General features: G+C 33.5%; 1 long non-coding RNA gene across 2 annotated transcripts; it reads right to left on the bottom strand.

Moving 5' to 3' along the window:
* Positions 1–890: 890 nt before the first annotated feature.
* LOC126745268 (uncharacterized) lies at positions 891–6,263 on the bottom strand. Of its 2 annotated transcripts, none has more exons than XR_007663490.1 (3): positions 5,493–6,263; positions 1,186–1,357; positions 891–985 (listed from the first exon to the last, which is right to left on the bottom strand). It is a non-coding gene; the product is annotated as an uncharacterized LOC126745268 (long non-coding RNA). The 2 variants fall into 2 exon arrangements; XR_007663491.1 differs by having other exon boundaries at positions 5,977–6,263.
* Positions 6,264–15,294: the final 9,031 nt, after the last annotated feature.

The raw sequence follows: 15,294 nt of genomic DNA, 5'->3' as shown, positions 1-15,294 counted from the left end.
GTCATTTAAAACTGTCTCTAATAGGCTAAAATACTCATTGATTATAAAAGGATCGGTCACTTTCTTTCTCGAATATTCCACCGCCTGGAGCTTTTTAATCGAAAGTTTATGTCGTTGTTTAAAATTAAAAAACCAGTCGGCACCTGGCATATTATTTTTAAAAGGAGTCTTAATGTTATTTTTTGTTACGTACTCAGCTACAATAAACAAAACTTCCTTTCTTGAGAGACCAAACCCCCATTTCTTAAGTGTTTTAAGACCATTTGCCAAAATCCTTTCATGTTCTAAGGAAATTGCCAAGTCCCTTCCCAGCGTTTGGCTTTTTAACCGATGGGTTCCTTTAGAATGATCATGCAGTGTTGATTGGATGTGATATTTTTTTAATGCACCGTGGAGGGTTATTAATCCCCCTTCTAATTCATTAATGGCTCTCGCAAGGTCCTCCTTGGTGTACTTTTTCCCCCTGTCGGATTTTCTTACATATTTTCGAACCATCGTCAGACCTGTAACAAAAAATCAATGCTGTAGATGTATTGGGGCAAGATCGGAAAAAGTTATTCGAACTTACCCCCTACTTCAAAATAATATGACTTTTGGAGGGTGCGTTCGGACTTGCCCCTTGTCCGATCATACCCCAACTTACCTTACTATCATTTACCCCACTAAAGAAAACTCCGGCATTGTGGGGCACGCAATTAACAACTAGTGAATGCAACCTTAACACTAAATGGCTAGATGAAGCACGAGCAAGTGTTCAAGCATATAATCAAATTTTTACTATTTGCATTTACTAATGTCATAAAAAAGCTATATCACTGGAAAGCTCCAGGCCCATCACGTCCAAAAATTTTTGGATCACGTCCAAAAATATAGGATTAAGATATTGTGGTCAACACATCAACAATTGGCCTACCTCCTAAACGACGCTTATTATTAGCATTATCGACTTCTTAGTTAGCATCTGCATCAATCCGCATCAAGGCATCTAACAATAAGAGAAACGTTTTCGCAGCATACATTGACTACCGAAAAGCTTCTGACGCAGTGCCACATAAATATTATATATAATGCTATATACTACATAAATAATATATATTATATATAATATAATATGCCACATACTTTATACATATTACTTAAATTGTATAAAATAGATAAGCAGATAATTTCATTTTTAGTACTTACTATGGCATCTTGGCGAACATCAAAAAAACTCTAGGTGCCTAACGGTAACTGCATTTAAACTAATAGGATTCCTATTCGTAGGGGTATATTCCATTCGTTAGGTCCATTTTGATTCTGCCTTGCCATAAGACCGCTTTCTACCCAACTCAATTCAACTAAGTGCGGATTTGGCCTAAAAAAGAACAACAAAGAACTAACAGAAGTAAACCATCTACTCATACAATCAACCTATGGATGATTTAAAAATTCTTGTGGCAACATTAAATCAACTAGAACAGATGTTAAAAATAGTGAACAGGTTCTTTGATGATATATGCATTAGCTTTCCACTGCATAAGTGCTAAACTCTGAACATTATTAAGGGTAAGCTATAACCAAGTGACCTTCATATAGAAAACGGTCAGATAATTAATGCTGTGGATAAAGCAAAATCCTATGAATATCTAGAAATAAAGCAGGCATATAGAATATTCTTCCGACTAATCTGCCTTACATCATTTCCCTGAAAACAAAGAAAAAGCTTATAGATAGGCATATAAGTGACGATGTATTTCAGTCTATCCCTCAACATCGACATAATATGCATATTAAATGGATAAACCTTGCAAATCAGCGATCCACGATATAGCCCACAGGGTCAAACAATCTTTAGACAACAAAGAAATCGCCCTAGGAGCCTTATTCTTAGACATTGGGGAGCATTTGACAACACGTTACAGACTTAATTCATGATACTATAGCGGCACGAGATGTACATCCCATGATAAGCGGTTGGGTCAACCAAATTCTAAATCATGGGAAGGTGACAGGGAGTCTCAACGGCTCAACGGTAAAAGCCAAGGTGTGTAAGAAAACACCACGGGGAGGCGTGCTTTCACTGCTGCTGTGGAACCTTAAATTCTTAATCGAAATATGTCAATATTACCTAAGTGAAGTGTTTACGGTTTTCGAGTTATAAGCGAATTTTAAGATTTTTCAAAGATACTGACCAAATTTTTTCAAAAAATCTTAACTACGGCAATGATAATATCTGTTTAACTTTAATAACTTTATAATATTGTAAAATCATGAAATGCCTTAGGACAGTAATCATTTTTTCAAAGTTCTTCTTTATTGTGGAAATAATACAGGGAGTTTCCAGGATTATTACTTTTTTGCTTAATTACTATTTATTTTGCTCTTCTACTGTAAGAGAAATAATGAATGTTTGAACGCGGCCATCAATTTAAAAGTACGAAACACTTTATTAGAAAAAGTACGGGAAACTATCACTAAAACCTTCTGTTAGGATTATATTAATTTAAAAATGCTCCATGCAAAAACTCCAATAGCCAGAAATACATGGATCCTTGGAAATAATTTGTGCGCTTTTGTAACTTAGTAGTAGGTAGAAGCCGTCGTTTTATATAAGATATATACGGTATATCGATTAATTTGTAATTATTAAACTGCATCTTGTACATGTATTAAGTTGGGTTATAACATAAGAAAAACTTAAGTCGTTTTATTTTAAACATTTGGTTAAACTTTGTAAGAAATGTGAAAAATGTGGGTATGATTATCATACGCCTTTACATTATTGAAAGAGTTTTTCAAAGGAAAATACTACTCAGGATGTTAAAGACACTCTGGAATATGGTGTTAGTGGGTGCGCTTATTAAATACAAATGTGGGTCATGGCTTGGATCATAGTTCTCAAAAGCAAGTGTTACTTTTGACAGCTGTGGTCAGGTTAGTTATATTTTGGGAAATTTTACAGACTCTGTGGTTTTGTTAGATTCAGGTTCTAAGAGTAACTTTATATTAGAGAAGCTGTATCAGAAACTTAGTTTGCAGAGTAAACCAGAAGATATTTTTGTACTGGGGATAAGCCAAATACGAAAGATACCTGAAATATTATTAGAAGGTGTAATATCGAGTTTTTATGAACCTTATCAACCTTGGGTGATTTCAGGGCTTCAGTTTTTTGTTTAATAATACCCAGGATTAGTGAACAATTGCCTCTTTCTGAAATAAATGTGGATGCGCTTAAAGTTCCGAAGAATATTTGTTTGGCTAATCTAAGATTTTATATACCCGAGGAGTTTTATATATGTTATTCGAAGCAAAGATATTTTGAAAAATCGGGCGAGATATTCAAATTTCATTGGGTAATAATATGCCAATGCCTCAAATTACTTCTTTAGGTTGGGTCGTGTCTCGAGAGGTACAAAATAATGTGTTTAATGGAAAGGGACGTAAAATATTTTGTAATTTAAATGTAAATTGGGATGTGCAAGATCAGCTTCAACAGTTTTTGAAATGGGAGGAACCTGGCTTTCTACATTTAGAAACTATAACTTCAGAGGAAGCTATGTATGAAGATTTATTTGCTTCGACTACATTTCGGGGAAAGGATAGTCGGTTCGTGATGACCATTCCTTTTAAGAATACGGTAGGGAAATTTGAGGGCTCGAAGCAGAAGGCACTGCAAAGGTTAATTGGAAAAAGGTTTTTAAAAAATGAATTATTGTGAGAACAATATTGCGAGGCTATATGACTAAAGTGAGGAGTTTGAGGAATGAGATATCAATTTTTCTTCCACAACATGTGGTGGTAAAAGAAGCAAAAGATCCACACCAAAGCCATGGGTTGTATACGATAGTTCGGCGCAATCACAAAGTGGGGTTTCTATAAATGACTTGCAGTATATTGGACCTAAAATCCAGGAAAATTTGTTAAGGTTTCGACAAAATAGCGTAGCATTTTACGCGGATATCACCAAAATATATAGGCAAATTTGGGTAAGAGAAGATCAAAGATCATACCAAAGGATTTTGTGGTGAAAGGATCAAAATGAGATTCAGATTTATGACTTAAACATAGTGGTTTTTGGACTATCTTTTTAATACTAAGCTTTTTTTTAGCAATTCGGTATCTAGAACAACTAGCAATAGAATGCAGTACAGATCAACCGAATGTTTCTAGGGCAATTAATCACGATTTTTTCGTGGATGACTGGATTTCCGAATTTCCGCTTCCTCAACATTGGAAGAAGCAAATGAGATTTGTAGGCAGACTTTGAAAAATTAAGTTGAAAAAATTCTGTTTAAATAATAAGGAGTTCAAATAAATTTTTGGGTTAAATGGGTCTAAAAACAGATGGACGGGACATTTTATTGGATTTAGGGGAAGGAGAGAAAACCAAATCTAGTTTACTTTGGAATTTTTCTTTGGATGCCTTTACTTTTAAAATTGTGTTTTTAAAAAATGATGGTTGGTTTGGTTACCAAACGAAGAATTCTTTCTAGTATTGCACAAATCTCTGATCTGCTAGGGTTATTAAATGTAAGTATAATAATACAATAAATTCAAAATTCTATTTCAAAAATTGTAGTTATTGAAGTTATCATGGGATAGTGAGGCTCCAAAGGATTTAAGGAATGAGTAGCAAAGATTTGAAAGGGAAATATGGGAATTAAATAGTTTTTCTAAGCTCAGATTTGTTTGCTGAAATGATCCAGAAAGAGTGGAACTTCATGGATTTTCAGATGCAAGCCCAGCATGCCTTTGTGCTTGTATTTATATGCGGTCTATAAATAAATTGGGATCTATTCAGGCTAGGTTGTTATGTGCAATGAGTAAAATTGCACATTTAAAGGTTTCAACTATACCAAAATTTGAACTTTCAGCTGCATTAGTGCTTTCGAAGCTAATGAAGGATGTATTGGAATTCAAAAGATTTGACGTTCATCTAGTGATTTTATGGTGTGATTCAACAGTAGCCTTAAGTTGAATTAAATCCGCTGCCAATCAGTTTAATCAATTTGTTTCAAATAAGGTGGTACAGATACAAGATTTGACTGATCCTGGAGACTGGTGTTATGTTAAATCGGCAGATAACCCAGCCGACTTAGTATCTAAGGGAGTGTTTCCTTCTAACTTAAAGGATAATATTCTGTAGTTTAATGGTCTTGCCTGGTTGAAACAGGCTGAATGTTTTTTAGAGAATTTAGAAATTTTAAGTTTGAATGAACTTCCAGAAACTAGTTAAATTTTTTGTGGCTACAAAAATAGTTTCATTTAAATTATTTACCAAAAATTTCACGGTTTTAAGAAACTAGTAAGAATTTTTGGTTGGTGTTTAAGATTTGTAAATAATTGTAGGTCTAGTAAACTTGGGAAGCTCTATCTCTCTCGGGAGTTATCTGTCTTGAAAACGCAGAATGCAGCAGAAAAAGAATTGGTGAAAATGGTACAAAGAGAGTGTTTTTTCAAGGAATTAAGTTTGATAGAAAAAAAGCAAATTTTGAAAAGGGGAAAATTACCTGGCTTAAACTCATTTCTTGACGAAGATGGGGTTTTTACGGTCGACTGGACCAATTACCCTGTTGTTGAATATTCCCGTCAAAAAGTTAATTTTAAATTGGTGCTGAAATTTATCCTGCTGAAAAGCATATGGATTTTCCATTACTCTTTTATGTACATTGCCCTTTCAGGGATATTCAAAATTCCGAAAAGTTGACATGAGGACTCCAAAGAATGCTTTTTCAATAAGTCTGAATTCGCATGTATTCTTCTCAGCAAATCTTGATAAAATACTACCAGTTTTCTGTAATTGGCTGGACGAAGAGCTTTTACTCTTTGAACATGGAATGGGAGCATCTGGTATCTATTTAATGTACGATGCACAGTCGTACATTACGGCTTTTACGGCGACGAACGGGAATTTTTTAAATTCCCGTTCGTCGTTGGATAGCTCTTATTGAAATTGATGGATTTTCAAGCACTTCATCTAAGATTACCTCATACCTCATCATTATATTGACGAGCTCTTCCTTGACCTCCTGAAACGCCTGGCATTTTTCCTGCGCAATACGCTTTGTGCACAGCAGGAAACACTCTGCAGTTAGAACGGTTTTTTAGAAAAAATCGATCCCTGTAGAGTTTAGCGGCTTCGTTGGCATTTTGATGACTTTTTCCGTAGATAAAATGCATTTCTGCATACTCATGCGCTGTGTACCTAACATAAGGTATTGTAGACTAATTCCAAAACAAATTGAGCAAGTATTTCTTACGTATTTTTTATCTTTGACCCAATGTCAATATGACAAAAAAACTCAAACTGGACAATTTGTTTACCTTAGCAATGCATTACAACAACACAAAGGCAAGGTTTTTATGAAAGTTTCAAATAATAATATCAAAATTATGAGACGACATAAAATTCGTTTTAGTGATAGTTTTTCCTACTATTAACTGTTTCTAAAAGAGTGTTTCGTAGTATATTAAAAACACATAATATTTTTATGAGATGAAACATTCACATATTTTCTCATTAATATGAAATTAGAATGAAACAAGAAAGTTTTTAAACTGATGATCACGATAAAACATTCATTATTTCTCTTGCAGTATAAAACCAAAATTAATAGTAATTAAGTGAAAAAGCAATTATCCTGGGAACTCCCTGTATTATTTCCACAATAAAGAATAACTTTGAAAAAGTGATTACTGTCCTAAGGCATATCATGATTGGACAATATTAGAAAGTTAAACAGATATTGCCATTGGCGGAAGACACTTCAACGGGACACCCTGTATATATTCCTAAATATTTAAGTCCTAAATATTTCTCTTTTCTTTATTTTTGTTTACATTTTTATAAGTTAAGTTTATAACCTAAAGATACCTGAATCCGTCATTGATCACTTCGGAAGTATTACATAATAAAGTGTAACATTGAAGTTTTTTAATTTACATAATTATAAGATAAATATAGTTACTTAAGCTTTAAAGATTAAAATGAGACGGTGATAAAATAATAAAATCATGTTGAATCAGAGAAAGAAATTAAAACAATATTAAAATCAATTAAAGAGAAAAAAAAACTAGTAAGCTTATGGGTCAAGTTCCATGGTATTCTATTTCATACCACATAGGACTTAAGGCATGATGTGGGTTGACGGGGCTAAGGGCGGCGAAATTATTTGTGTTTTGGCTTCAGTGCGAAATCCTTATCACTGGGTCATGGCTCTAAGAGAGATTTCTCAATGGAAACACGGAACACCAAATGAAATGTCCACAACGGTGAAAACTACTTACGAAGTTTCGAAAAGTATTGAACCAGTAAGAATCATCCTGCTTCAAAAAATAAATAATTGGTTGAAAATGAAGAAACATCAATAAATTTTAGTTTGTAGTGTTCATTTAGCTTAAAATGTACTGGCGGAGAGAGATGATACTAGATTTATTTCACGACACGATTAATCTCTCTCCGTCACAGCGGACAGCACGGTTCACCTTTGACAAACGCAGGAGCTGCAAAGACCCCCCAGATGCGTCGCGGAACTTCTTAATTAGTAGTCCAAAAGCCGCAAGACCGGAGATTAAGAAACTTCTCTCGTTACTTTATGGGTTTAGCCGCTATGGGCCCAACCAAAACCCTTACATAGATCACTAATAAGCAAACCATAGAGTGCCTAGTAGAAAACACAAATACAGGCCAATTCATAATAATTCGACACGCGGCGCCACTGGCGTCCGTTTTAGTAAACCAGTTGACCAATTAAATTGCCGAGAAATCTCTACATCCACAGCATATTGTAAACAATAACCAAGAATTAAAGTGGTGATAATATTGATAGTGTTTCAATGAAAAATATTGGCGAATTCCATTAAGAGTCGAAGGCAATTGTAATTATGGTGGGTGTCTCAGTCAGCAGTCTCGTACTTATAAAGTTTTGAAGAAAAATTTATAACAAGGTAATTTTTAAATATTTTTACCAAACGAATAAAAGTTAGAATTCTCCAGATCCCGTCTAAAGCATAAGTAATCCTGCAACATGTTTTTTGCTGTTAAGAGACAGTTTTAAGGTCTGCAAACATTATTTAATTAATGCAAAATCATGTAGGAGCCATATCTTTGCTTCGTTACTTTCATATATTTTAAAATAAAGTTGTTGGTTGTTAGATCTAAAAAAATCAGTTTGTTATTAGATGCCACTTCATAAAAGAGCTTCTTTTGTTTACATGTGTATATTGAATATTTTTTAATAAAAGCTAGATTTATTAATTAATTTATTCAGTTAAATTCATACCTTCTACTTGTACAAATTAAAAAACTGTTGTAGCCCTTAACTGGTATGGTGAGTCAATTTTGACCCCATCCGAAATAAAAAATTTTATTTAAGAAAAATTATTGCAAGTGGCAACACTGCCTTCCATGTATTCCTCGGCCGTACTGAGTAGAATATTTCTGCGTGGCAGTCGCGTTTGAGTTTTCGTTTAGCTAAGGTCTGTGAATTAAATGGGTCAAAATTGACCCCGCCATACGTTACACGTAATTTTTTGGGTTTTCTAATTTTTTAATGTAATGGCTTCTTTAAAGGATACAAAGGCACCACTAACAGAGCACGAGTTAGAACAGCTTGCTAACACTTTTTTTGATAATGACAGCGAGATTTCTGATGCCGAGACTATCGTTAGTGAACATATTTCTGCAAGCGATAGTGATTCTGAACCGGGTGTTGGTAATTTGCCACTTGAAAGATGATGAGAGTGAAATTGGCGTAAGAAGCTACTATTATGGGAAAAATAAAAAAAAAAATGGTCAACAAAAGCTCCTACCCCAAGCCGTGCTCGTGCAAGCAATATTGTTTCGTATCTACCAGGACTTTCTGGTCCAGCACGAGTTAAGAAACCAAATTCAGCCACAGAAGCTTTTAAGCTGTTAGTTGACGATGCAATAATCAAGAAATTATCGAGAAGACCAATTAAAAAATAACGAACTTGCAAGCTAGTTATGGGCACAATGCCTTATCCTGCCAATTTTTAAATCATGTTGACGAAACCGAAATGTTGGCATTTTTTGGTCTCCTTTTCTTGGCAGGCGTATTCAAGTCGAACCACGAAGATATTAATTCCCTTTTCGCAACTGATGGCACGGGTCGTGATATATTTCGTTCCGTAATGACTGCAAAAAGATTTAATTTTCTCCTTACAGCTTTGAGATTTGATGATTCAGACACCAGAAGTCAGCGCATTGAAGCCGGAGACAAGCTAGCCCATATTTCCGATATATTTTATCGCTTCATGAATAATTGTCATACAAACAAATACAACAAATTCATGTGGGGAATATGTAATCGTGGATGAAATGTTGATTGGTTTTCGCGGTAATTGTAGATTTTGAATGTTTATCAAAAGTAAGCCGGAAAAATACGGAATCAAAATGATGTGTCTCTGTGATGCTCGAACGCATTATTTAGTAAACGCCTTTGTTTATACCGGAAAAGACACTCAAATGCAGAATCCTAAGAAGCTAGCCATACCCACCCTCAATGTTCTTTCTTTAGTTGATCCGATAAAAAATTCTAACCGAAATGTTCCTGGGGATAACTAGGTTTCTTCTTTAGAGCTTGTCGAAGAGCTATAACGCTGTAAACTTACCTATGTCGGTACTATCCGAAAAAACAAAAAGGACCTATCAATGAAATTTTTGCCAAATAAGCAGCGACCGGTTTATTCTTCGATTTTCGGATTTACCAGAGAAGTGACTTTGCTATCTTATGTTCCAGTAAAAAATCGAGCAGTTTGTCTTATATCAAGTTTTTATCATAATGATAGAATTTTGGACAGAGAAAATAAACTTCCAGACATGATAGATTTTTATAATATTACCAAAGTGGGGGTAGATGTATTAGATTAGACGTGTGCAAATTATAAAGTTGGTAGACGCACTAGAAGATGGCCGCAAGCAATTTGGTTTCGAATGATGGATATTAGCGCTGTAAATGGAAGTATTTTATATAATAATGCTCATCCAGAGGCTGAAATGATACACCAAAAGTTTCAAGTTACCTTAGGAAGAGATCTAATACATAACCAATTAATTCGCCTATCTCAAATGGAAAATATTCCCAGGGAGTTAAAAGCGCTTATTCATCGAATTGGTCAGATTCCAGAGATAGGTCCAGGCAGAAATGAACATGGGGAAAGACCACCTAAGCGTGCAAGGTGTTCTATTTGTCCACGCAATGATAATAAACAATCACTTATATGTGATAACTGCCATAAATACGTTTGTAAAAATCATTGCGTAAAAAGAATTCGTTGCAATAATTGCCAATAATAGAAGGTTCAAGTATGTTTGTTAGTTTTTTTATAAACCTTTTTAGGATTTTATTTTTAAGTGTTTTGAACGTTTTCACATTTATTTAAGAACATCTTAATTTTTCACCTAAATTTTGTGTTTTATAGTTTATTTTCGAGTCATTTTGAGAAAAGCCTATTTTTTAAAAAACTTTATATTTTTTAGTCTAGCTTTATTTTAAGTGCAATTTTTTTGGTTTATATGGCTTCAGAGTTGTTAATATATTATTATTTTAATTTTTTTAAATTTGTTTTTGTTTAACTTTAAAAAAAAATCGAAAGGTCTAATTTGACTCCACCATACTTGGAACGTGATTTTTTTTCGCCATACCAGTTAAGGGGTAGACATACCTTCTCCAGAAGTAAATGGTGTATCTTTATAATATCCAAGATATTTCTGGAGAAAAAAATGGCAAAATCATATTTGTAAATTTTTCGGGTCAGTAAGTTGGCCTTCTCTTTTTTTTCAGAGTAGGATTTTTTCTTTCAAAAAGCTTGCGCATAACCGTATATCTAGCGCAGGCTAGGGAACTACTTTTAAAAGCCAGCGCACTACTATACCTTTCGATAATATTAGGGAAAAATTCTGGGGGCTGTCACAAGTTTATAGGAGCTACAGTTATACAGTTATACAGAAAAAAATGCCCCTATAAAAAAAATGTGTCCGAATTAGTTTTTTTTTATATACATTTTGAACTATTTTAAATTATTTAAACTATTTAACTTACGTATGTAGGAGGTTCTTTAAAGGTAGCTTATCCCTAATAGGTCTTGCAATTTTTTATTTAAAAAATCAGATATATCGCTAACAAATAATAATTATTGATAAATGAAATTCATCGATAGTTAATTACTTACAGTAAAGAGTCAATAGCCTTTGATTTAATAAATTAATATACAGTAGGTTTGGCACAATAATATACAGGGTGTCCCAAAATTAGTGGACGAAACGCGAACCCTGTATTCTTTGGTCAAAAATAACCTCACTTTTTTCTATAAACATATATCGGCAAACGCCCCCCAAGGGAGCTACGCCCCTTTTAAAGGGGGTACCTGAAGATGGTTTTTTCCACTTATTTTCGAAACGGGTAAATATAAAAATTTTAAATTTTGGTATTCTCCCAATTTTGATATGTTGAATTTAGTTGTCATTTCATAATTTTCATTATTTAGTCAGGTGCGTATCATTTAGGGGGTGAGCCTAAAAAAATACCTAAAAAAAATGGTGTGCAAAGTTTTTGTTTTTTTTTTCTTTAAATTTTAAAAATTTAAAGCTTTTTACGTAAAAAAGTACCTCTTGGTCAATAACGCTAGGAATTACCATTTTCGAGAAAAACGCATTTAAAAATAACGCTGCATAGTATTATTTTCACTACCAATTTTTATGAAAACTTAGTAGCAGGCTTTGGAAAAAATTGACACACTGCATAATGACATTAACATTTGTTTTAATTAATTAGTTTTAATTAATTAGTCATTTTGCATTCAAATTGTTAATATCTTTTTAACTATGGAAGACTTTTCGACCCGTGAAAAAGTAGATATTCATTTTATGTATGGGTTTTGCAATGGAAACGTACATGCCGCTGCACGAGAGTATCGGCGGAGGTTTCCTGCAAGAAGGCATCCACATTGGAAAGTTTTTGTTAGAGTTCATAGAAATTTACTTGAATATGGATCCTTCGAACGTGCTCGAGGGCAAGGAAGACCAATTGCAAATGATGGTTATGGGGAAGTACTGAATTTAATAGAAGAAAACCCTCAAATATCATTAAGAACCTTAGAAGAGATTACCAATATCCCAAAGTCAAATGTAAGTAAGATTAAACATGATAAATAAATAATTAAGTACCTAATTTGTTATCCAAGAAATTAAATTTAAAGTACTTATAACTGAAAATTGAGATTGGTATAAATAGTGTTGTTATTAATTATTATCGTCGGATCGAATTAAATTCATTTCAAAATACTCTAATTACTTTTATTATTTTTATTTACTTTATTTACTTGGATAAGTCTTATCACAAACATCAAACACCCCAAAACAAATCCATTTGACGACTAACTGGAATGTTTAGTGGCTTACTAAGGTTTAGGCTTATTTCCTATGCAATTTAAAATATTTAAAAATAATTTCAAATTGAAAGAATGACTAAGATGTTAGGATACCATTCTTTCCATTATAAAAGGGTTCAGGAGTTAGAAGAAGAAGATTTTCCAGCTCGAGTAGACTTTTATCATTGGATTTTAAATCACCCAAATCTTCGTCAAAAAATTTTGTGGTCAGATGAGGCAACTTTTTCTAGAAGTAAGGAGTTTAAGTTTCATTTTTGGAGCATTGAGAATCCGAGAGTAGTTCGACGAACTAACTTTCAGCATAGATTTTCCTTTAATGTATGGGCGGGTTTGATAGGAGATAAATTGATAGGCCCAATTATTTTGCCACACATGTTAACTGGTTGTCATTATTTAAATTTTCCTCAAAACAATCTCAGAGATTTACTGGACGATATTCCCATAGTAACTCGGCTGGAAATGATTTTTCAGCACAATGGGGCACCAGCTCACTACAGCCGATAGGTGAGAAACTGACTGGACAATAATTTTACAGGCAGATGGATAGGCCGAGGTGGTCCAATAAACTGGCCTGCGCGATCGCCCGACCTTAATCCTTTGGATTATTTATCTTTGGGGTAAAATGTGCAATATTATTTATGCCACCGAAATTTATACTCCAGCAGAGCTTTAGAGGCGAATTCTCGCAGCTGCAGGCCAAATAAGAGAAAACCGATTTGAAATTCTTAGATCGACCCAAAACATTCAAAAATGATCTAGGTTATGCATTCAGGAAAACGGAAACTTGTTTGAACATTTGCCTCAAATAAATTAGTATTTTTATCTGTTTGCAATTTTATTTGTCAATTTACTTTTGAAGCGTGCTCTTAAGTTTTAATAAAAATTGTTATTAATAATACTTTGCAGCGTTATTTTTAAATGTGTTTTTCTCGAAAATGATAATTCCTAGCGTTATTGACCAAGAGATACTTTTTTACGTAAAAAGCTTTAAATTTTTAAAATTTAAAGAAAAAAAAACAAAAACTTTGCAAACAATTTTTTTTAAGTATTTTTTTAGGCTCACCCCCTAAATGATACGCACCTGACTTAATAATGAAAATTATGAAATGACAACTAAATTCAGCATATCAAAATTGGAAGAATACCAAAATTTAAAGTTTTTATATTTACCCGTTTTGAAAATAAGTGGAAAAACCCATCTTTAGGTGCCCCCTTTAAAAGGATCGTAGCTCCCTTGGGGTGCGTTTGCCGATATATGTTTGTAGGAAAAAGTAAGGTTATTTTTGACCAAAAAATACAGGGTTCGCGTTTCGTCCATTAATTTTGGGACACCCTGTATATTATATTTTGATATATCAAATGACATTATTTTAGAATAAGAAGTGATGGGTAAAAAGGGTTCAGCTACTTTTGAAAAACATCTCGTAAGTATGATACACTGACTAAGAAATTTTTTGGCAATTATTTAGATTTTTTTAAATTGAGCCGCCGCTGCATTTTTACCGTTTACAATATATCAATGTTGAGTAAGTAACCCCGTACAAAAAGAACAATTCTTATAAAATAACTAGTTATATTTAATTTTTTTTTAATTTCATTGTAAATTATATATATATATATATATATATATATATATATATACTCATATACTCATACATATATATATATACATATACATATATATACTCATACACCCCTATTTGATATATGTACAGGGTGACCCAATAAGACTGTTCCTCGGCCATATCTCGGGAACTGTTCGTAAAAAAAATTAAAAAAAAAAAATATTAGGTAAATCGGTCATGAAAAATCGTTGGAAAATATTTTCAAGTTCTAAAAATTACCACCAGAGGGCGTAATTGCCATCTTAAATTTTAAAATTGCCTTTTTCTTTAAATTTCGCATAACAACCAAATTTTTTTTTTTTAGATTTTTAAAGAGAACCAGGTTATCTATGATTTTCGTAAAATAAAAAAATCAGCCATTTTAAAAACAAAGACGGTGGAGCGCGTTCAGTTGTTTTTGCAATAACTTGCTTTAACTTCTTAACGGTTTGACCGATTTTAACAAATTTGGTATCGTTGAAAAGAGCATTCCTTGGGCAATAAGAATCAACCAAAATATAGTTGATTTAGTTGAATCCTTTTCTGCCTGGGGGCTAGCTTTGACACCATCACCCAAAATCCTAAAAAAATCAAAAAAATCAAATGGAATGATATGACTTTTTCTTTATGAAAAAGTAGCCAAATAACATCCAAAAAGGCCAGTGAAAACCGCTTGTCAAAATGTCTATCCTAACCGCAAATATTGGGAAAATAAGGAAAAAAAACGCATCCCGAACGTAATAAGTCACTTTAATATTATAGGTAGGCCTTGGAAAATGAAACAAATGAAACATGAAAGGAACAAGAAAGTGATCTAATGGCGACCCAGGTGTTCAAAATGGCTTGTTGCATAGACTATATCCTTAATCCTTCCCCAGAGATAAAAATCAAGGCAGGTTAAATCGGGAGACCTAGAAATATTCATTAAGTTTTAATACGTGTGCAATTATAAACAGAATCATTCCAAATAGGCAACGTCTAAAGATTCTTGTGTTAAATACTTGCCTTGGCGCCCAAGGGAATAGGCTTCCTTTTCCGATCCAACGGTCAGGAAAGGTGGCATCTAAATACTGGCGAACAGCAAGAGCATAATGGGCGGGTCAACCATCATGCTGGAAAAACATATTTTGGCGGACGGTCAGCGCAATATTTTCCATTAAAATTGGAAGAACATTTTCTAAGAAATGTAGGTATGTAAGACCATTTAATGCGCCGTCCAAAATATATGGACCAACAACCCGCCCTCCAATTATCCCACACCAAACATTTACACTATATCTCCCTTGATGCTGAACTT

Source organism: Anthonomus grandis, chromosome 15, assembly GCF_022605725.1.
Source record: "Anthonomus grandis grandis chromosome 15, icAntGran1.3, whole genome shotgun sequence".
In the NCBI taxonomy this organism is placed as follows: Eukaryota; Metazoa; Arthropoda; class Insecta; order Coleoptera; family Curculionidae; genus Anthonomus; species Anthonomus grandis.
The sequence above is the reverse complement of the archived record's forward strand: the minus strand, read 5'-3'. Positions and strand labels throughout refer to the sequence as shown.